Source organism: Sarcophilus harrisii, chromosome 6 (assembly GCF_902635505.1).
Source record: "Sarcophilus harrisii chromosome 6, mSarHar1.11, whole genome shotgun sequence".
Lineage (NCBI taxonomy): Eukaryota > Metazoa > Chordata > Mammalia > Dasyuromorphia > Dasyuridae > Sarcophilus > Sarcophilus harrisii.
This window is the reverse complement of record NC_045431.1, coordinates 230,461,778-230,484,259: the sequence shown is the minus strand read 5'-3', so window position 1 is coordinate 230,484,259 and position 22,482 is coordinate 230,461,778. Positions and strand designations below refer to the sequence as shown.

The window sequence follows — 22,482 nt, the reverse complement described above, 5'->3', positions numbered from 1 at the left end:
AAGGAAAGTGGGTATAAGGAAAGTAAACTTGGAGAGTGATAATATGAGAAGAAAGGAAGAAAGGAAGAAAAGGAAGAAAAGGAAGAGAAGGAAGAGAAGGAAGGAAGAGAAGGAAGAGAAGGAAGAGAAGGAAGGAAGGAAGGAAGGAAGGAAGGAAGGAAGGAAGGAAGGAAGGAAGGAAGGAAGGAAGGAAAGAGAAAGAGAGAAAGAGAGAGAGAGAGAGTGAGAAAGAAAGAGAAAGAAAAAAGAGAGAAAGAAAGAAAGAAGGAAAGAAGGAAAGAAAACTGAATTAAAGGCTGTTGGATAGTCAGCCATCACTCCTGCACACAACACTTTGGACCGCTGATTTATTCCTGAGTTCTGACCCTTCTAGCTTTAAAGGTCCTTGCTCAAGGCCCTCTCTGGGTCCCCCTTTTCTCAAGGTCACAAGCCATCTGGATGGCTCCGGCCCTAATGGGATGAAAGAGTCCAGCAGACATTTGCAGAAGCCCAGGAAGGATGGAGGAAGGGAGAGAAAGGTCAAGGGAGCGTCGCCCAGCTCCAGGGCCAGAGACAGAGGCGCTGTGTTCACGGGGCAGCCAGTGGGTCATTAGTGATCCTTTTTGCTCATGTGGAATTTGAGGTCAGAGAGAATAATATCCATTTCTGATGCGCCGAGCCGATTCCCTCGGAGAAGCCCCCGAGGGAGAGCCCTGGCCCTGGCACTCAGCCAAAGACACTTTTGTCCCTGCCGAGCACAAAAGGGCTCCTGTGGTCCTGCACTTAAGTGTCTCCACCGGGCAGCAGCTGTGGGGAGGAGCACAAGGAGAATGGAGCCAGTTCTGTACAAGAGACCAGGTGACAAGATCCAGGAGACCTGACTCTGACCCTTGCAGGCTCCATGGAGCATCATGGAATACAGCAAAAAGAGTAATAGATCTGAAGGAGAAGAGCCCGAGTTCAAATGCATTCACTCCCACTTACTCCTGGTGGAAACTTGAGCAAATCTGAGTCTGGGTTTTCTCCTTTGTAAAACGAGGGGATTTGCCTTCATCAGTCTTAAAGTCCCCTCCCAGTCCATGATCCTCTCTGCATTTCCATTTCCTCATCTGTAAAATGGGTTGATAATACTTGAAACACTTTCTCTCCAAGCAATGCTAGGGAAACACACTTTTTTGTGTGTGTTTTAAGAATATGACACATGATAATTATCAGACAGACAGCATGTAACTGGGGGCAAGAGCATCGGATTTTTGAGTCATATGACTTGTTAGCTGAATAGAAAAATCACTTACACTTTTGGGCTTCAGTTTCCTGATCTGTAATATTAGGGTGTTAGATTTGCTGACCCACCAAGGACCTTTCTAAGTCAAAAAGCAATGATTTTCTATCTCAAGAGAAGTAATAAAGCTCAGGGAGTCCTGCACAGACTGAACAAGAGTCCTCTCTCTGATGGATTCCAGTCCAGCAAGCATCCCCAACATTCCCAGCTTCTATTTAAAGCTTCCAGTCAGGGGTCAAGGCCTCAGGCAGTTGTGCTTGGAATGGATGAGTCAGGAAGACCTGAATTTGTGTCCCACAAAGACTCTTACCAGCCAGCAGACCCCGGGAGAGTCAAGGGGCTAGACTCAAGGTTTAAGGCGCCTTCCAGCTCTGACATTCGCAGCTTCCAGGGGTGGGGGAGGATATTTGTTTTCTCAGCTGTCATATCACAGTCTGTTGTGGGGGAAGCCCCACTATCAAAGTTTTGGACTTTTGCTAGTTTTTCCTTAGCTGAGATGTATGACTGAATATCTTTTCAAAAGCCAAAAGCTTTACTCCCAGAACCCCTGGTAATTAAAAAAAAGAGAGAGCAGATTGAGGGAACTAGGAGGGAAAGACAATCTATTTAACCTTTCTCAGCCTTGGTTTTATCATCTCTGATATGGGTATAATACGAGCACCAACCTCACAGGTTTGTTATACAGATCAAATGGGGTATTGAATAGTCTTGTTTGTGTTATTGTCATTGTTCAGTTGTGTCCAACTCTTTGGGACTTTCTTGGCAAATACTGCAGTAGTTTGCCATTTCCTTTTCCAGATCATTTGCCAGATGGGGAAACTGAGGTACACAGGGTTAAGTGATTTGTCCAGGGCCACACAGCCAGTAAGTGTCTGAGGCAGGATTTGAACTCAGGAGGATGAGATTTCCTGATTCCAGGCTCACATTATCCTCAGCACCACCTCGCTGACTAAAATCCTAAGCAAGCCACAAAAAATGAAATCAAGTTAGCCATTGTTATTGTTACCACATCTCAAGGCAGGACGTTCCACTTTGAGACTGTTCCAATTGTTAGGAGGTTTTGTTTTGTTTTCCTTAATGACATCTCCTCCGTTACTATTAAAAGGAAAAAGAATAAAGACAGGGCAAAGCCTGAGAAAGGAAAAGAAAACTGAAGCCCATCCCTGGGAGTTGTTGCCTTCCTTTTCTGAGACTAACTCCAGGAAAATCATTTTTCCCAGGGGCCCTGAGACAGGGCCATGGCTGTCCCGGCTGCCAGGATGCAAGTCCGCCTGGGAAGGAGTCCTAGAACCTGAGAAGGCATCCGTAGGGAAAGGAAGGAGCCTCTTGTGACCTCCACGAATGGATCTCTGCCTGGAGAGAGGAGATCTCTGGGGAGATCTCTCAGAGCATGATCGGGGTCCCAAGCGGCCTCCTGCTTTCTAGGCTTGGGACCCAGCAGGGAAAAGGGGATCTTATTTGAACCCATCATACGCCCCAGTCTCTCTATAGGAGAGAAGGAGGAAGAAGATACACAAAAACAAAAGGTTTTAAAATATCTTACTGTTTTTTAAGGAGTTGCTGACACTTCACGGAAAACTCCCAAAAACAATCATAAGGAAGCAAAAACAAGCCGCCTAGTTCCTTCTGGCGAACAGGGTTTCAGTTCCTGAATCGCTCCTCCACGTTAGCAATTTCCCTCCCAGAGTCCTACGGGCCAATGGTTCTTAAAGTGTGGTCCAGAGAATCCTGGGGGTCTCTGAAACCCTTCCTGAACAAATTTAAAATGAATTCTTATTTCTAATACGGCAAATATCTATCATTAGGTCACAGAAACAAAAACTCTTTGGCCAGATCCTCAATAATTTTTAAATAGTATAAAAAAGATAGCAAGAAGGAAAGTTTGAGAACCAGGGCTCTAGGCAACACGTGCAAGATGAGCCCACTGAGGCTACAGTTGAGAGCCAGCTATCCTGTTGTTTCCTTGTGAGGGCACGACAAGGGCCCTCTCCGGACTTCCTTTTCTCACCAGTAAAACTGAGGCATTTAGTTCACTGAGCTCTAAGGTCCCTTCGAGTTCTGAGCTTCCAGGCTTTTTCTTGGAGGAAGAAGAGGGCACACATCTCCCCGGCTGCCACATCTGTGGTCTGTGGTTGAGGAAGCCCTGCCACCCACTTTGGGAGTTCTGCTGGTTTTTCATTAGCAAAGGAGGAGGAGGAATGGCTAGTAAAAGCTAAAAGGCTCCTGCTTTATTCCCCAAATCCCAGGGGACAGGAAAGGACTTGACATTGGAAAGAAATAAATGGGAACATTTTCACCTGGGACAAAAGAGCAGAGACAGAATCTGGACAGGCCCGGGAGAAGGGCAGCATGGTGAGAGGACCCTGGTGAGATAGCTGAGGGGGACACACTGGTGGTCTGGCAGAGGAGCATGAGGCATGGGGGAGGGACAGATGTCACAGAATGTCATAGACCTCCACTCAGCTGCCAGGGTGAGCATAAAAGGGGCTGGGCATTTCTTTCTCCAGCTCATTTTACAGATGAGGAAACTGAGGCAAGTGGGGTTAAGTGACTTGCCCAGGATAACACAGCTAGTCTCTGAGGCTAACTGGAATTCAGGTTTTCTAATTCCAGGTTCCACGCTCTGGTCATGACTGTTCCCCCTAGATCGGCACACAAGAAATCCTAATAAATGTTTGTTCGCTGACTAGGGCACATCATCATTCACTCTATGCTAATTATGGCTCTGGAGATAGTTCATTAGGAGATCACCTAATTAACAAATATACCCCCAAGTCACTTGGGGAAAAAATGGATCCTAAGATCATCTAATTAACAAATATATCCTCAAGTCACTTGGAAAAAATGGATCAAAGTCGGAAGAAAGCACTGGGGCCCTAAGCCCGAGAGGGAAGGAGAAGAGAGATGGATCTGGGAATTGTGCAGGGAGAGAATCCACTGCAGCCTGAGGAGATCAGTCAGGAGGGAGAGAAGAGGGCCCAGGGAGGAGCCCTAGAAAGCCTCTATGGATGGTGCAGGGAGGAGCCCTAGAAAGCCTCTATGGATGGTGCAGTGGGGAGTTCAAATCCAGCCTCAGACACTTACTCTGTGAGTAGTTTACACTGTTTGCCTCAGTTTCTTCAGCTGTAAAATGACAATAGCACCCACCTCCCAGGGGTGTCATAAGGATCAAATGAGTCCATATTTGTAACCTGCTTAGCACAGTGTCTGGCATACAGCAGGTATCACGTAAATGCTAGCTCTATTGAGTTTAAGCTGTGTATTAAGCTGTTAAGTTCACTCAAGGTAGGCCTTCCAGGAGCTAGTTTCCACCCCAAAACAAACTGCTTGCTCTTTTAAGGAGCAGAAGCCTCAGAGAGAGCTTCTTCTCCAGCTCGTGAGATTTATTTGAACCATTAGTCACGAGCAGACCCCAACAGATGTCCCTCGGCTTCTCGCAGGAACAAGCCTCGGAGTGCTGGGAAGGAAGAGGACAAGCAGAACTCGAGATTGCTAATAATTGCCTTTCCCTCTGGATCCAGCCCTGTTTGGGCAGTCCCGTGCCATCCAGGGCCTTCTTCCCCAGTGTTTGTGGCCCTCCCCATCCCTTTGAGATTTCTTTGGATGTGACTGAACCCAAAAAAAAAACCCTTAAAGAGATTTATTCTAAGGGCAGAAGACAATACATGTCTACAGACACTGATGTGGACAATAAGAAAGCTAGCCAGAAGGGGAAGGAAGCAGGGCTGGCTGGGGCCCATCGCCAAAGAGAAGCCTCCAGGAGGACACGTCCATGGAGGAAGGAGATGTGGGCAGCCGGGCCTATCCCCAGAAAGAGGCAGCAGTGGGATGCGGCCACAGGAAAAGCTCATGCAACCTCGGGCTGCCTTCGCCGAAGCCCAGAGTCCAGGAGCCAAGCAGCAGTCACCTCCGGGCCCTGGGCCAACCACATCCAAAGCACCGGGGGTTAGTTGGGCCCATCCAGAACTGCAGAAGGGCCTTGAGAATCCACATCCCAGGGAGGTCAGCTGAAGGAACTGGGGAGCCTTGGCTGGAGAAGGGGGAGAGAGCATGGCCATGACTGCCGTCTTCAGGACCTGAAGAGCTTTCTCTGGGAGGAGGAGAAAGAGTTGGCCAGAAGGCAGAACCCATAACAGCGGGTGGAAATTGCAGAGGTCCTTCCTGCCAAATCAAGACCTGGCACAGCCCCCCTCACTTAAATCCAATTCTCTGGCACGTCATGGATCACCTGATGTCATGGGGCTCTCTGAGAAGGAAGGACAAACAGCAATGCACCGGATCTTCCTAACCACTGGAGCCGTCCCACTTGGAATGGGCATCCTCAGGATCATGGGGTTGCAGTCAGTATAGTCATTCCACAAACATTTATTAAGTGTCTACTGTATACCAGGCCCCAAGGACATAAAGACAAAAGGAAACCCTAGATACAACATTGCTCTGGATCTAATAGATTCCTCCCTATCCAAGGTCCTTAAGCAGAGGCCAAGAGATCCCTTGTGGAGCTGATGGGGTCCAACCTCTAGGGACTCAATAAGGCCGTCTCTCCCTCCCTCCCTCCCTTCCTCCTCCCCTCTTTCTCTCTTCCTTCCTCTCTGGTTTGGGCACAATTCTGCATTCCCTCAATTTCCCAGGAGAGTGTAACAGTTCTGCTGTTTTCAACAGTACAGGGGATGAGATCCTTCCCACTCAGAACTGGGATGCTGCAAAATCCCACCTCTGATCCACGTTATATAAGCTGTTTGAGCTCGCTTGTTGGGGGTCAGGAGGATTAGGAAGAACAAGTCCCTTGTTAACCCTAAAATCAGGGAAACCTCTCTGAGTCCTGGTTTTCTTCACCTGTACAAAATGGGGGTGACATCTACAGTACTTAATTCATCAGGCGGTAGGAAATCTCAAATGAGATAATGTCTATAAAACACTATCAACTTGCGAGCGCTCTAGCAACCTCAGCTGTTATTATTCTCATCAGCCTGTCTGGATCAGAGCTTGGATGTGCCTGGCCAAACATCCCCAAGGGACAGCCAAAGATTTTTCAGATTCATATTCATTCTCATTCTCTCTCTCTCTCTCTCTCTCTCTCTCTCTCTCTCTCTCTCTCTCTCTCTCTCTCTCTCTTTCTCTCTCTCTCTGTCTCTCTCATTCTCTTTGTCTCTTTCTGTCTGTCTCTCATTCTCTCTGATTCACTCTGTCTCATTTTCTCTATCTCGTCTCTCATTCTTTCTCTTTCTCTCTCTCTCATTCTCTGTCTCTGTGTCTCTCATTCTGTCTCTCTGATTCTCTCTCTCTCTATCCCTTCCTCCCTTCCTCTGTCGCTCTCTGTCTGATTCACTCTCTTCTCTCTCTCTTCCTCCCTCCCTCCCTCTCATTCTCTCTCTCTGATTCACTCTCTCTGTCTCTCATTCTCTCTGAGTCTTTTTTTTTCTCTCTCTCTCCTCTTCCTTTCTCTCTCTTCCCCTCTCTGGCTTGGGCACAATTATGCCTGGAGACTTCATCTCTCAATTTCCCAGGGGAGTGTTATAATGCTGCTGTTTTCAATCCAACAAGGAACAAATAATGGGTGACTTCATAGCTGGAAGGATGGGTCCGTCACACAGAACTGGGTAGGGTTGAGATAAATGCATCCCCACCTGGAAGGTTTATGCTTCCTTCATCTCCAGCCTCAGGGAGGAAGACAATAAGCTCTGCTCCCCTGCTCTCTCTGCCCCAGAACGGGGTCAGCCGTGTAGCCCTCCCTATGGCCCACTGGGCCCGGCTTTCCCCTCAGTCCCAACTTCTTCCCTTTCAGGAAGCTCCTCTCTTCTGAGCCTTCTGGGATTTATTTTGACAAACATTTGCTTAGTCTCTGTTTTGATGTTAGAGCCTCCCCCTACAAGCAGCCTCAAGAACTGTGGTCACAGCAGCTCAATAATGCATTTTCAGCATGGCTGACGTCTCCGTCTGGTGCCACGGGAGGACTGAAGATTAATGTCAGAAACCAGGAGGTGGGAATTTGCTCCATCAGGCGGGCCGCCTTAGCCAGTTGGCCAGAGAGTGTTTGCCAGTGGGCCCTCTCCTTATCAACCTGGAGTCTAGGAGAGAAGGAAAAAGGGAGAGACAAGGGAGGGACCAGGGGCACAAGGAGCTCTCCTCACCAACCAGAAGGAGTAATTAGACAATTAAGACTCTGGGACCCCGGGTTCTAAATTCCTCTCATTTCAAATGGAAACCGCAAGGGCTTATTATAGAACCATAACCCAAGGGCAACTTGGAAAAGGAGAACCCAGGCAGTTACATCCTAGATGGAGTCATCCAGCAGGTGGGAGAGGGACTTTTCAGAACCAGATTTCCATTGTTCCCTTGCCAAGCAGAGGCACTTGATTCCCTGGGGAGTCCCACCTGGGGAAACCTCAGATACTACAATCATAGATTCAGAGCTAGAAGGGAGAAACCAAAGCTGGGGAAATGGAAAGGACTTGCCCAAGATCACACAGGCAGTGAATGTCTCAGCCATGATTTGAACCTGTGGGCAGACTCCAAACCCAAGATTCATTTTAGTTGAACCACACTGACTCTCCAAATACCCTCGGTTGTAGGCCAGTGTTCCCTCGCCTAATTAAGTGCCTGGTTTCCCTGACCCTCAGGTTCCTCCTCTATAAAATAAGGGGTCAGACAAGGACTCTTTGGTGCTTTCCAGTTCTAAAGACTCTAAAAACCGAGTGGGACATTGATGCAAAATTGTCAAGACGAAACTTGGACCCAAAGAAAGGTTATGAGGGAGACACCTCCCAAACCTCCTTTTCAGGGGACAGGTGTGGAATATTCCATATAATGTTGGATTTCTTTTTTTAATTTGTTAATTGGTTTAGCTGAATTTTCTTTTTCTCTTCTTATTCTTCTTTCTCCTCCTCTTTGTTCTTCTCTCCTCTCTCTCTCTCTGTTTCTTTCTTTCTCTCTCTCTCACTGACTCTCTCTCACTGACAACTCTCTCTCTCTCTCTCTCTCTCTCTCTCTCTCTCTCTCTCTCTCTCTCTCTCATTTTTTATAAGGGATAGCTCTCTGGAAAAGAAAGAGGATGTATAAAGAAATATAAGCAATATAAAAACAAGTGATATCAATAAAGAGCTATTTTTAAAGATCTGAGACATGAGGATGTAGATAATTCATGTCTAAATCCAACAGAACTGAATTCAAGAGCTAAGAGCATTTAAACTGAGTCAAATCACAGGTAACTATACGCTCAGCCTGAGTATCATTAGAATGACGCCATATTAATAACAATATTTTTGAAAGGAAGCACAGTGTAACGGATTGAGGGCTCACCTCCGAGGTCAAGTCCTGGGGTCTGGGATCAGATCCTGCCTTCATCCCAGGATGACTGGGAGCGCCTGACCAGGTGTCTGAACCTTTTTGTCCTCAGGAAATTTTCCAAGACTGAAAGTTTCATAGCTTTGGGCTGATCATCTTTATGGGGAATTCCTGATACCAATAAAACCCGGGCTCTCTAGCTCCACCCTCAAATTAATATTTTATTAATAATAATAAATGTTTATACAACGCTTTCATAAACATTATCGCCTTGGATCCAGGGGGCTTGGGAAAGGCTCATTGGTCAGCTGACCCTCTCTAACTCTATGGCTCATGTATTTCAGGTATGATTCCCTCCATCTTCTAGACAGAGAGGTTGAGGAGCTTGCCTACAGTTACACAGCTAGTGTCAGTCATCGGCTTCAAATTAAGTTCTCCCCAACTCCAGACCCAGCGTTCTTTATTCTGCCACGTTGGGCAAAAAGCTCCGGCCAACGACAGGCTTTTCCGATTTCAGAATTCCCTTAGTAAAGGAGAATTCAGACTTGTAATTTTCAACATGTGTAGTGCTGGGTTGGGGAGCGAGGGGATACCAAAAAATCAGAATGAACGGCACTTCCCAAACAATTTCTTTTTGGCTCGACTTCCTAGAGCTTTCAGCATGAGTGCCTAAAACTATGTCCCTCCTAACATCCATCCCCGCCCCTCATTCTGAAAGCATTAGGGGCCTGAAGTTCCTTCTCCCACTTGGAAACGCAGCCAGAATGCTGAGGCAGAGCTAGAGACTTGGGAAAGAAGGCGGGAGGAGGTGCGGGAGATGGGGAACCGACACATGGGATTCTAGATCTGGGAAGATTTCTCTTAACAGTCAACTTCAATAAACTAGTGGTTCCTTGGGAGATGACCCTCTCCTGGCAACCAGCCCTGAACGGAGAGATGGAATGTCCTCCCCTGTCCTGAAGAGTGAAAAGAGAAAACAGACCCCCTTCTTAACACGGCTAAGGAGTCAACAAGAGACTTGGAAAAACTGGGACGTTAGAAGAACAACAACAAAAAAAAAAAAAAAACAGGAGACATTCAGTAATAAATCTCAGGGGTAACTTGCTGGGAGTCAACTGGATCGTGTGCAAATCACCCCAGCCCTGACACTTAATAATTATGTGACCTCACGATTAAGTCTCAGTTTCCTCACCCATAAAATGGGAATGATGATGTTCTCTCTGATAGTATGCTGTAGGAAGAAGAGATGATTCAAGATCTGCTTCTGAAACACATTAGTTGAGTGACTCTGGGATTGTAACTATCCAGTCCCTCCCTGTGGCTCTCCAAGATGGAGAAGCAAGTGTCACTGTGTTAGGACAGGTCCCCGTGCCCATGAAACCCCAGAGATGTGGAGGGTAGTGAAGTAGTTAAATCGGAAGAATCCCAGCTGGGTCAGAACTTCCTGTGGCAAGGATCAGTGGCTTCCCTTTGCCTCAGTGTCCCCACCTGTAAAACTGAAGAGCTCTAAATCAACAAGCAAAGTGCCAATTGATACTGGATCTACTCTGAATGTGCCTTTTAACATTTTCGCCAGTGGAAAGTAGCCCTGTGAAGTCAGTGGCTGGCACCCGAGGGGCATTTGCAAAATGTTGATCAATTATGAAACTTAGAGAGCTTTGTTATAAGCAAGACAGATGGAGTTTAATAGCCCCAACTATCCTTAGTCCAGCTTCAAACTGAACTCATATAAAGGGAGGATCTTTAGGGTCAGAAAGGTCCTTGCTGTGGCTAGGGAGCCCTCTGGGCTGCCCGTGACTCTCAGGCTACAATAGCTTCAAAATCTTACTGAATCTACTTCAGAGGGTTACAGGCAGTGTAGTAGAGTGGGAAGCATTTTTGGATTGGGAGCTGGAAGCCCTGAGTTCAGATCCTGACTCTGTTTTCTGTGTGATCACAGGTCACTCCCAGACCCCCTCTAGGTCTTCATTCCTCACCTGAGAAAAGAAAGGGATGGACCAGAGGACCTTTGCATTCTAAGTCTGTGATTGTATGATTTAGACATGATATTGTAAGGCCGGAAGAAACTTTAGAGAGCATCTCTTTGAAGTCCACCGCTTTAAAAAGGAGGAAATAAGTTGGGAGAGACAGGGACTGGCTCAGTCCCAAAGCAGGTAAGTTTAACTCTCCAATAGGCTGGGGAAAGGGCCCAAAAGTGGGGCCGGAGGGAGCACCATCGCCAGGGAAATCAGACAAATACTTTTCAAGTTGCCTGTGGCTTCTAGGAAGAAAGGTCTTTATTTGGGCAAATCTGTGAGTTGTTTATCAGCTTAAACTCATTATCTGCACATATGGTCTTTGCACTATGGTTTGGGAAAATAAGAGGGGGAAGGAAAGGGCCTACACTGGTTGATGAAATGTCATCCGCCAAGTGCCAGAAATGAGGGCTCTTTGTCAATGACGTCAAATTAGGCTCCCTGCCACAAGCGAAGGGGCTACCAGAAGGAGAGTCATAATATTTTAACTCGGCAGGAATCCTGCGAGGAGGCCCGAGGGGGAGGGGGAAGGGGAGGAAAAACAAAGGGAAAGGGATTCATCTCTCTCCTCTCCCCCAAAAGAAGCCAATCCATTCTCTTAACGTTCAAGAGCTGCTTACTGACCAATCCCTGGTGTTCTAGGTGCCCTGACCAAAGTGTTCTAGGTGCCCTGACCAAGAACACACACCCTCTGCTCTCAGGGACTTTACGACCTGGCAGATTACTAAGATGACATGAAGGAAGACAGCAGGAAAGGGCTGGGGGTGGGCGGCCAAGGAGAGGTTCACGCCTGTGATTTCATCATGTCGGGGTTAAAGTACTGAACTTGGAGGTAGAAGCTCTAGAACCAAGTCCTTTCTTGCTCTAAGCCTATGGTTAACATTTATGATTTATTTTTACTCAATTTCCTGAGGATGCAAAGGAAACTCAAATCCTATGGAATATTTTGTTTGTAGAGTATACATACATATATTCACATATGTGGCATACGTACACACATAAAATAACAATTACAATAACGTGCATTTATATAAATACTTAAAGTGCTCTTCAAATATTATCTAATTTCATCCCTGTAACCAGGATAGGAGGTAAGTGCTGTTATTATTCCCATTTTACAATTAAGAAAACTGAGGCAGATTAAGTAACTTTGCCTAGGATCTCACAAAGAAATTATATTTGAACTCGGGTCTTCCTGCCTCCGGGCCCAGTGTTGTATCCATTATACAACCTAACTTCCTCTAAAGCTAGACATTTACACGGATCTACTCATTCTTTAGGGTAGGTTACCCTGGTCTCTGTGGCAGAACGCATACTTAGATTTCCATACATTATATCCACGATCTCCTGAGAGGCAGCTGGTGGTTCCCTAGATAGAGCACTGGGCCTAGAATCAAGAAAACACGAGTTCAAAGACATCCTGACATACTTTCTAGCTGTATGACTCTGGGAAAGTCAATTAATCTCTGTCTGCCTCCATTTCCTTCTCTGTAAAATGAGAATAATAATAGCACCTCCCCCCAGAGTTATTATAAGGATCAAATGAGATAACAATTATAAAGTACTTGGTATAGAGTTTAGCACATAGTATATACTATATAAACATTATTATTCCCATACGTACGGGGACATCCAGTGGAACCCAGCATCCTCTGTGCCTCTTGTCACACGCATGGTCTTGCATATATCCTGGGTATTAGTAAATCACTCATTGAATATCTGCCATCCATCCTTGCTACAACGTGTATATAAGATTTTTCTCAGGGTACTCACAGTGCATGATAGCACTGAGAGTGGAGAGAGAGCTAGACTCCATCTGAGTTCAAATCCTGCAAGGACTTGTCAAATCCTACTCAGTTTATCTGGAACATCCCAGCTCTCTCCATCTATATATAATATAGATATAGATAATAGAATATATAAAGATCTCAACTCTATTTAAAGTGTGACATTATATTTTATTGTATTTTATTTATTTTGTTAAATATTTCCTCATTACATTTTAATCTGGTTCTGGTGCATGGGAGTAATATGGATCATGCGTTTAAAAAGGATAGATCCTCCACCACCATCTATTTCCTGGAGTAAGTAGGGCTACTATTATTATACACATTATACAAATGGGGAAACTGAGGCTTAGACTCAGAAACTGAGAATTTGACCTTGATTTCTCATCTCAGCATCCAGCCTTGTTTCCATTGCCTCTCACCCTAAGGTGAGAGGTAGTACAGAGCAAAGATATCAAACTCTTGGCCCTAGAATTCTGAACCAAATTAAATTATAATTGAGAAATACTTAAAAAAATAAATCAAAATGCAATATATATATAATGATAATTTGTAGATTTCTAAGTCAATATATGGCCCTCAGGGATTCATTTTTATTTGAATAAAAATATATTATATTTTAATATAGTCCTCTGGCTATAAAAACAGAGGACCTTAATTCAAATCCTGTCTTGACAGTTTCTTTGTGTATGACCTTAGACAAGTCATTTTTACTCTTTAAGCATCTATTTTCTCAACTCTGAGAGAAAGAGAGAGGGAGAATATATGAGAAAGAGAATATATATATATATATATATATATATATATATATACATATGAGAGAGAGAGAATATATATATATGAGACAGAGAGACAGACAGACAGACACTGGACTTTAGGCTCTTGAGATCCTTTACAGCTCTAGATGTAGGATCCCTCCAATTCTGAGACTATGGAAATCAGAAAACTTACAAGTAAAATCTCTCTTCTCTTTTCTCTCCTGCTTTCATTTCTCTTCCCTCATCACTCCTTTTCTATTCTCTTCTGACTCTTTTTCTCTGTCTTTCTCTGTTCTGTCTCCTTCTCCTTATTCCTTTCCCTTCTTCCTCTTTCCCCTCCTCTCAAGCCCCATTCTCTCTCTTCTTCTCTCCAGGGTCTCTTATGTAAGTCTCCATTCCTCTTGAGAGCTGATGTTCCAGAAACTAATGAGCTGCCTCCCTTCTCCCTCTCCAGATTAACCTCAGGTTCTGCAAATTAACCAGGGTTTTTCAATCATCCATTGCCATCTTAACTTCACATCAGGTAAAGAATATTAAAAAACAAAAAAACTCCAGTCATTTTAATCAGGAAGGAAAGCTGGATTTGGAGAAAGGCTGGGAAAGAATGGGAGGAGAGTTGAAATTTCCCAGGATCCTCTTGGGGTTTGCCTGGAAGGAAATGTACTAAAAAGAACTTTAGCTATGGAGTCAAGGAGAAGGACCTAACCCTGGCTCAGCCCCCATCTTGTTTGATTTCAGGTATCATGACATTAGAAGTAGATCTGGCAGGAACGTTACTGTTCATTTTGTCAAGCCCCTTATTTTAGAGAGAAGGAAAATGAGACCCAGAGAGGGGGAGAAAAGGCCCAAAGGAAATTTCCAAAAGGAAAATGGGGAAATAGTTAACAAAACAGACACATGTAAGGAGCAGCAGCTAGCTTCTAACCCAAGTCCTTTGACCCGTGCTATATAAAAAGCTCTTTCCACTAACTTTAGTTTCTTCATTTTCAAAAGAGAGAGTTGGGCTCAATTCTTTCTTCCTTCAATCAATTAACAAGCATTAAAATATCTACTATGTGCTAAGCCTTGGAGATAAAGGACAAAGAATGAAATCACTGATTCATTTAAGCCCTTTTTGGAGTCAGAACACTGAGCTAGGCACTTAGGGGAAAGACATAGGGAAGCCCTCTGGAGAATGATGGATTTGCCCAGGGTCACCCAACTAATAAGTGTGTGGAGCAGAATCGGAGTCCAGTTCTTTGTGATGCCGAGTCTATTTTCTAAATCAGCTGACGGACTGTACTAGACCATGTCCAAGGTCACTTCCAGCCTGAAATCTATGGTCCTCTAATCCCAAGACACAAATACAGATGACTGTAATCTGAACGAGCACGAGAACCACATTAAAGAAGTTATCATAGCTGATCTCGAAGGACTTTCCAGCTCTTATATTCCCTGCTACTCAATCATGCTCTCGAGTTCAAACACAGACAGCAGAAACCTCTCGTGGGAGCCTCCCTTTCTCCTCCACTTTTACCACGCTTCCTTGAAAGCCAAAATTGGAGGGAGAAGGAAGCCGGGTGACTTCCCCAAACTACTTCTCCCTCTGTGGGACCCAGTTTCCTCATGTGCAAAATGTGGAGGTTTAACCAAGTGATCTCCAAGGCCCTTTTTACCTCTAAAAGTTTAAGGCAACAGCTGATTGCAATCACCTTTCTCACAGCTCTCTAGCTGCAGCCTTTCAGCCCATCACCCTTCTATAATATTGCTTTCCCTTCTTCACGGAAGAGAAACAAGAAAAACTCCGTGAAAACCACATTATTTTTCTGGTACAGTGGAATGTCTTGAGTATATAAAAAAAAAATCTCCCCCTCCTCTGTCTCTGTCTCTTTTCCTCTCCTTCCCTCTCTCTCCCCCTTTCTCTCCCTCCTTCCTCCTCCTCTCTTCAAAATAATCTTTTTTATAGTAACTTTTGTTGTAGAGTATTTTGGTGGCATCCAAGGAAAACATGAAGCTGGCTGCAACCAAGAGCAGGAATATTAACCATCTTTTAGGGACTGTTTCACATTTCCTCCCTTTCTGAAGAGCGTTCTAAGGGCAGAGGAAGACAATCTGGATCCAAATCCAGAAAAGAGAAAGCAGAAAACATCCTTCTGGAACCAGGAACATCATGCTGCCTTGGACCTGTTCTCTGGCAAAGCACAGGGGTTTGGGAAGTGAGAGAAATTGGACAATCTGGGGAAAATAATCTTTTAAAATGTTAAACAGTCCTTTAAATGACAAAGATGACAAGATATGTGATTTAGGAGCTCGTTGGGACTAGTAAAATGTTTTCATTTGGGTAGATGATTCTAAAGGGAAAAGTTGATGTGAACAATCCCATGTGTTTCGAGTTGCTGGGGTGAGCGACCACCAAACTGTCCTGTAACCTGTCCGTCCTCCTCCCCCCCGAAGTGCACGGGATGGAGGACCCCAGCAGACACACAGTAGGACAATTAGGTTTTTTTAAAGGACTTACTGTGTGCCGGGCAGTCGGCTAAGTCCTGAATCAACAGAAAACTGGCCCTCCGTTATCAGACTGAGCCAGAAAAGGAAATCCCCACCCTTCTCAGCCCCTCCCCCCAATCCTGAGCGGACTCCGCTGGCCACTTAACCCAAAAGGGCCAGGGGGAAACGGGGGGGGGGGGGAGGCCAGACCCCAAGACACCCCACTGACAAAAGACTGAGCAGACCCAGGAAGGACGCCTGGCGCCTGGGCCAAATGGGACTCTGATTGCTGGGTCCGGGAGATTTGGGGTGGGGGGGGAGGGGGGCAGATCCAACCCGAAGCAACCCTGCGAGGTTCATTCAGCATCTCCCAGCCCGCAAAGCAAGTGGTGGTTTCCGAGGGGTTTAATGATCACTACGATTTTCTCGCGCGCTCACCCCCCCGCCCCCCACCAGCCTTCTCCTGAATAACCTTCTGGCGAGCTGGAAACGCTTCCAGAGGACGGAGATCTCCGAGCCGCTGGCATTAAGTGGAAATCTCGTCCAAGTCCCAATCCGTCCCCTTCCTTCCTCTCCCCCTACTTTTCCCCGGGCTCTGGCAGAGAGGGCGCCGCCGAGCTCATCAGCCCGGAGCCCGGCCTCTCCGAGTCTGCCTGATTTTCAGAGGATCCTAGGGTCTCGGGGAGCTTACAGGAAATCCGCGGGAGTTCTTTCCCCCCACGTGGGGAGGCTGGAGACTGATAAGGGCTCGCAAGCCAGAGGTTTGACCGTGGGCTTTTCCTACCCCAGATTCAGGGACGGTTCCCAAGAGAAGATCTGGAAGCTTTCCTACCTCCTCTTGCCCCTTCCTAAAAAAAGGAACCTCGTTCTGGGCTTTCTTCTCTGTCAATAACAGTCACTTACAGCTCCGACCCCCGCGCCCCCCCGTCCCCCCCCTCCCCGCACACTCTGGAGGAGTCTCCATCTCCTGCCTTCAACCCCAAATAAATTCTGCCCAGCTCCGACGGCCAAAGGGAGGTTTTCTGTCTTCTCCTCCTCGGGTTTATTTCCCAGACCTCCAACAAAGTTGGAGCTCCTACCCCTAAGCGCCCCCCCCTTAGCTAAGATGGGCACCCTCCACTGGACCAGGGCTGCCCTGACTCCTTCCCCTGCACGCATTCTTTCTCCTGTCAGAGATCCTCAGTTCCTCTCTGCCATGAGTACCGATGCTTGCCGCCCCCCCTTCCCAGCTAGGGCCGTGGCCACCGAACCCCGAAAAATGCACCTGCCCTTCCACTCCGCTCCTCCGCGTCCCCCTCAGCTCCCCTCCCTCCCCCTCTCGGCGCACCTGTCCCCCGCAAGGCTGTCCGATACTCAGCCTCGGTTCGCGGCAAAGACCTCGAGGTGGGAGAATGGGGGCGGGGACCCGGGACAGTCCCGGGCGATCCAATTTGGGATGAACTTGCTTCCCTGTCCCTGGAGGCCGGGGCAAAGCCCAGGCTGCGCTTTGAAGGGGAGAGGAGCGTAGGAAGTCCCCTCCGTCAACCTCACCCCCCCAGCACCCCTCTTCTCCCTCCGGGCTCCCCAACCTTGCCACCCGCCCCAGCCCAGAACGCGCACCCCGAAGTGTCCGAGAACGGTCGCTGGAGTGGGTGGGGATGGCCCCAGGCTCGGGGCAGCTCGGGGCAGCCCGGTGCCGCCCTCCCGCCCGCCCTCCTGCCTGCCATCTCCCTACCTTCCAGCAGAGTCCTGGGAGCAGCCCCGGGGGCTGCCAGCAGCGCCCGAACTGGACCGGACCGGAGTCGCCGCGCGCTGCCTTCCTCGGGACCCTCGGGCGGCAGCAGCCGCAGCAGGAGCCGGAGCCGGAGCCGGAGCTCGAGCCGCCGCTGCCGCCGGGGAAACTTTCCCAGAGACGGGCCCCAGAGCCAGCCGGGGCCGCCGCCGAACTTGCCGGGAGCTCGGAGCGGGTCTCGCCGGCGCCGGGGCTGGAGCCGGAGCTCTCGGCCTCGGTGGGCGCGGGGAAGGCTGGAGAGGGCGGCGGCGAAGGCTGGAGCGCGGGCGCGGCGTCGCGAGGTTCGCTCTCCCGGGCTGGCGCTGCCCGGCCGCCGCCTCCTCCAGCCGCTCTGGCTCACTCGCTCCGCGTCGCGGCGGTTGCTGCTGCTGCTGCTGCCTCTGCCCGGCAGCCCGACGGAGCCCGAGACACCAGCTGCCTGCGGCCAGCGGCGGCAGCGGAGACGGCGGCGGCGGCGGGAGCGGCAGCAGCCAGCCAGCCGGCCCCGAGAGCCGGCTCCACCTCCCAGCCACTGCCCCCTCCCCTCCTCCAGCCAGCCAGCCAGCCAGCCCTCCCCTCCCAGCCTCCTCCCCCCTCCCGAGCCCCCTCCCTCCCCAGCCTCCTCCCCTCTCCCGAACCCCCTCCCTCCTCCAGCCAGCCCTCCCCGCTCCCCTCCTCGCCAGCCTCCTCCCCTCCCCAATCCCCCTCCCCACTGAACATCCATCTCCCAGCTCAGGCAGTGGCCCGGGGTTCTTTCCTGCCTCGCGCTTCATCTTGAGACTTACCGTTCTCCCTCCACAGGGGTTGCTGCTTTTCCCCATCAGAGGTGGACTTCCTGGCCCTTCTCCAGTCTCCAAGCCTCCAAGTTCTCCAACCGGATCTCCCTTTTCTGCGGACTGATGGGAGGAAAACAAGACTCGGGGGGCGAGACAGGATCCGGAGGCTCTATGATCCCGGGTTTTGGTTTTTCTTCCAGAAAAACTTCCCTAGTCCCCTTTATTTGAAATAATATATACACATACACACGTGTCATATATACACATTATCATATACAAACCTTGTGTTGTACACAGGTGTTTCTATGTGCTGTGTGTGTATCAAAACATAGTGTGTCATGCTCATTATTGAATGGAGCTCCCAATAAGCAACTCATATATAAACACAAACCTTGTGTTGTATATATGTGTGTGTGTGTGTTTCTATATGTTGTGTGTGTGTATAAAAACAAACATACTGGGTCATGCTCATTACTGAATGGAGCTCCCAACAAGCGACACATACAAACTTTGTGTTGTACACATATATGTATTTCTATGTGTTGTATGTGTATACAAACATATTGGGTCACGATCATTATTAAATGGAGCTCCCAATAAGCAACTTATATACAAACCCTGTGTTGTATACATGTCTTTCTATGTGTGTATATACAAACATACTGGGTCATGCTCATTATTGAATGGAGCTCCCAATAAGCAACTCCCCAGCAGCGCTGATCCACACTTTCTCGGCAGCCAATCAGGTGTTAAGTGACCTTAGGGTTCCTCAGCAGTTCCCCTGAGCCAGAAGCTTGTCTTCTCCCCTCTGAGGCTAGCTCTCTAGGCACTACACCACACTGCCTCAGCGTTAGCTAATGATCATTCATGATAATGACTCACATTTCTATAGCAATTTAAGATTTAAAAAGCATTTTCCTTATAATGACCTTGTGAAATCGTTGTGCGCTTTTTTTTTTTTATAACATGAAAAAGTAATGTTAGCTCCAAGAGCTTCCTCCAGCTATTTCCCCATTCGTTAGTTCCTCTGGAGAAGGAAGGTTCTGTAACTGAAAGGAGCACTAAATTGGACCTAGAATTAGGAATCGGATTATAGTCCAAGTTATGCAAGCCACAGCCAAGTGTGATGGGGATGTTGCCCTCTCTGATCCTCACCAGCATCTCTCAAACAGAGGAGTTGGACTACATGTTTCTAAGGACCCTGGGCCTCTACTTTCCTGTGGTTACTAAGTCTTAGACTTGCAAAGGGTCCATCAGGTCCAACTCTCTCATTTTATATATGAAGAAACTGAGTTCTGAAGAAATTAAGTGACTTGAAGCTCTTAAACCTGGGTTTGACCCTTGACTTACTGGTGATTCTGATCCTTGGTTTCCTCCTCCTCCTCAGGAGAGGTTCAGTTAATGGATAAATATTTATTGCGCACTTACTATGTGTCAGGCACTGTGCTAAGTTCTAGGGATACAAAAAGTGGCAAAAGAAAATCATCACCCTTAAGGAGTTTGCAAGCTAATGGTGTCAAGCTAGAATTTCCTTCCAGCTTTCACATTTTGTGCTTTTCCTTCAAGAGAAAGTGGGAGCGTTTGAGAGAAACACCTGTTCTTTCTCACACTACTCTAGTTTTTAGAGAATTTTGACCCAATGGTGACTTTCAAGAACCTAAAGAGTCCGATGCCCTGCTTCAGCATAAAAGAGTTCCTTGACCCAAACCCAGAGCACAGACACCTCAAATTCAAGGTCAAGGTTGATGCATATGGTTGGTGTCTCATTGGAGCCAGCCCCAACCAAGGGCATTTCACCTAATCTCTCCCCTCTGGGATACAAACCCTGGACAGGCACGAGTCATAAGCACGAAGCCGAGCTTCAGAACGGAAAGCTAACACAAAAATATACTTGGCAAAAACCAGAGCAGCAAAATCCAGGTTGTTGTCCTGTATGATGGCTGGTATTCATCGGCCTCCTTAAAACTAGTATTGTGTCAGCACAAGGAAGTAAGAAAAATTAGGATTCAAATAAAAAAACTAGAAATGCAACGTGAGCAATCGCTTTATGTGCATGTGTGTGTGTTGTCCATTTGGCTTATGTGTCTCCACATAGGCTCCCAAGGAGGCAAGGACAATTATTTCTGGTCTCCTCCTTCCACCCATCTTCAAGGGGGATTTTGATTCCAATCCAGAGGGGAAACACAAGGAGCCTGAAGCTAGGGCCCCTCTGTTCCCCTCTGAGAGATGGGTTATCGGGCTATATCTATCTGCTCCCTTAAATATAATCAGACTAGAGAAATCATTTTCAAGTTCAAGCTGTGCTTCTGATTTTAATGGATAAGGACGATCCCAACTTATATATCCAAGGCTTGACTCCCTTCCCACCGAATGCCATTTCCACAATGAATACATATAATGAATAATGGATAAGCCCATTTATCCAGGTTGATAGCAAAACAGACATCAGAGAAAGTAGACATAAGAGAATATATTCCCAACAATACACAAGAGAGATGAACTCTCCCACTGGAAAATGAGATTTTCTTAATTCAGCCAAGAGAGTGAGAATCCCAGATTCTACCAAAAGAGAAATTACCTAAAGTTTCTAGTGTAATAAATTGTGGATAAGGACATGATTGAGGTTGCTGATTCCTCTACAAATCAGCTTCTTCCCAGAGTCTCTCTCTCCCTTCAGGGACCTGAAGAGAATCTGCAACGAGGTGTCTTCTCTCAAACTTGGAAGGCAGAACAGTAGGATCTCTCTTCTCTACCAATCTCTCAACAGCTCTGCCTCCTATACAAGAGTGGAACATTGAGTAATCAAGTCTCTATGAATAAAGAGGATCTTATGCAAATGGCCTCAGAGTCATGGGTTACATACACATTGAACAACTAGAAGATAGAAAAGAGCTGAAGGGGAAGCCCCATAGAACACAGAATGTTAAAGCTAGAATACTTTGAATGTTGAGATTTTTTTTTTCTTGTGACTTTCTTGGTGCAAGAAACTCCCAGTTGAGTAAAATCCCTTTATCAATGCAGATTACACTCCTTATATTCTTTGAGAATTGCTGGGGGCACTTAGAAATTAAACTACTTGCCCAGGGTCCTGAAAGCAGTATGTACCAGAGGGAGCAGAAGTTGAACCCAGAAATTCTGACTCTGAGCTTGACTTTCCTCTCACTACACCCATGATTGCCTCTCTCTGAGATCTAAGAACATGAAATGTGAGAGAGTAGAGCATCCAACATCAGAGATGCAGGAGAATAGAGAATGCAATGATCTCAAAAAGAACCTTAGAGAGCATCTAGATCAATGTTCTTACTTTATAAATGAGGACAGAAGTGGCTAGCCTAAGGTCTTAAAGCCAACTGGAGCTAGAACTGGGCCTAGGAGCCTCAAGTCTAGATTCATAACTCCAGGCATTTTCTATTATATCGCATCAATTCTATAAACATTTCCACTGCCTAAAGAAACTGATAATCTTGCTGAAAAGATTATGAGAAAGCAGCAGACCACCCACAATATTGAGCTAAATGGTGATGAAAATTAGAGGTACCAGTGAGAATCTGTAGAAGGAAGTAGTCTGGGAAAGCTTCATGAAAGTATGGGAGTAGGAAACCAGCACTTGCCTGGAGCTATATGTATAAGAGTTATCCCACAGAAGTGAATTTCCCAAAGACTGATAACAGAAAACACTTTAGGATTACAAATGATATGGGTTAGAGCTAGTCCAGTTTAATCCAATACTTTCATTTTGTAGATTGCTATTGCTTAGTCATTATTGAGTCTTCATGACCCCTTTTGGAGTTTTCTTGTGGAGATACCAGAGTTTGCCATTTTCTTCTCCAGCTCATTTTATAAATGAGGAAACTGAGGCAAACTGAGTTAAATGGCTTGTTTAAAAGCAAGGTGATTCAGGCCAGTTCCAATGTACTTGTGATAGAGAGAGCCATCTGCACCAAGAGAAAGGACTATGGGGACAGAGTGTGGATCATAATGTAGTATTTTCACTCCTTTTGTTGTTGTTTGCTTGCTTTTTTTCTTTCTTATATTCTTTCCCTTTTTGATCTGATTTTTCTTGTGCAGCATGGTAAGTGTGGAAATATGTTTAGAAGAATTGCACATGTTTAACATATATTGGATTAACTGTATCTAGATACAGGAGGGGGTGGGAGGAAGGGAGAAAAATTTGGAACACAAGGTTTTGCAAGGCTGAATGTTGAAAACCATCTATGCATAAATTTTGAAAATAAAAAGCTTTTAAAAATGAAATAAATTGATGATAAAATTAGCTTAAAATGACTTGTTCTAGATCACATAGCTAATAAGTGTCTGAGGTCATATTTGAACTGAGATAGATGAGTCTTCTTAACTCCAAGCCTAGGGCTCAGTGCACTAAGGTT

At 46.6% G+C, this 22,482-nt stretch overlaps 1 protein-coding gene across 2 annotated transcripts in view; it reads right to left on the bottom strand.

Annotated features, from left to right (window-relative positions):
• The window catches only part of TSPAN18 (tetraspanin 18), a 221,740-nt gene extending 204,378 nt beyond the window's left edge, over positions 1-17,362 (bottom strand). The window contains exon 1 of one of the 2 annotated variants that reach the window (XM_031942007.1): positions 17,286-17,362. The gene's annotated coding sequence lies outside the window, so the exon portion shown is untranslated. The remainder of the gene's footprint in view (positions 1-17,285) is intronic. The other variant, XM_031942008.1, reaches the window with a different exon arrangement.
• Positions 17,363-22,482: the final 5,120 nt, after the last annotated feature.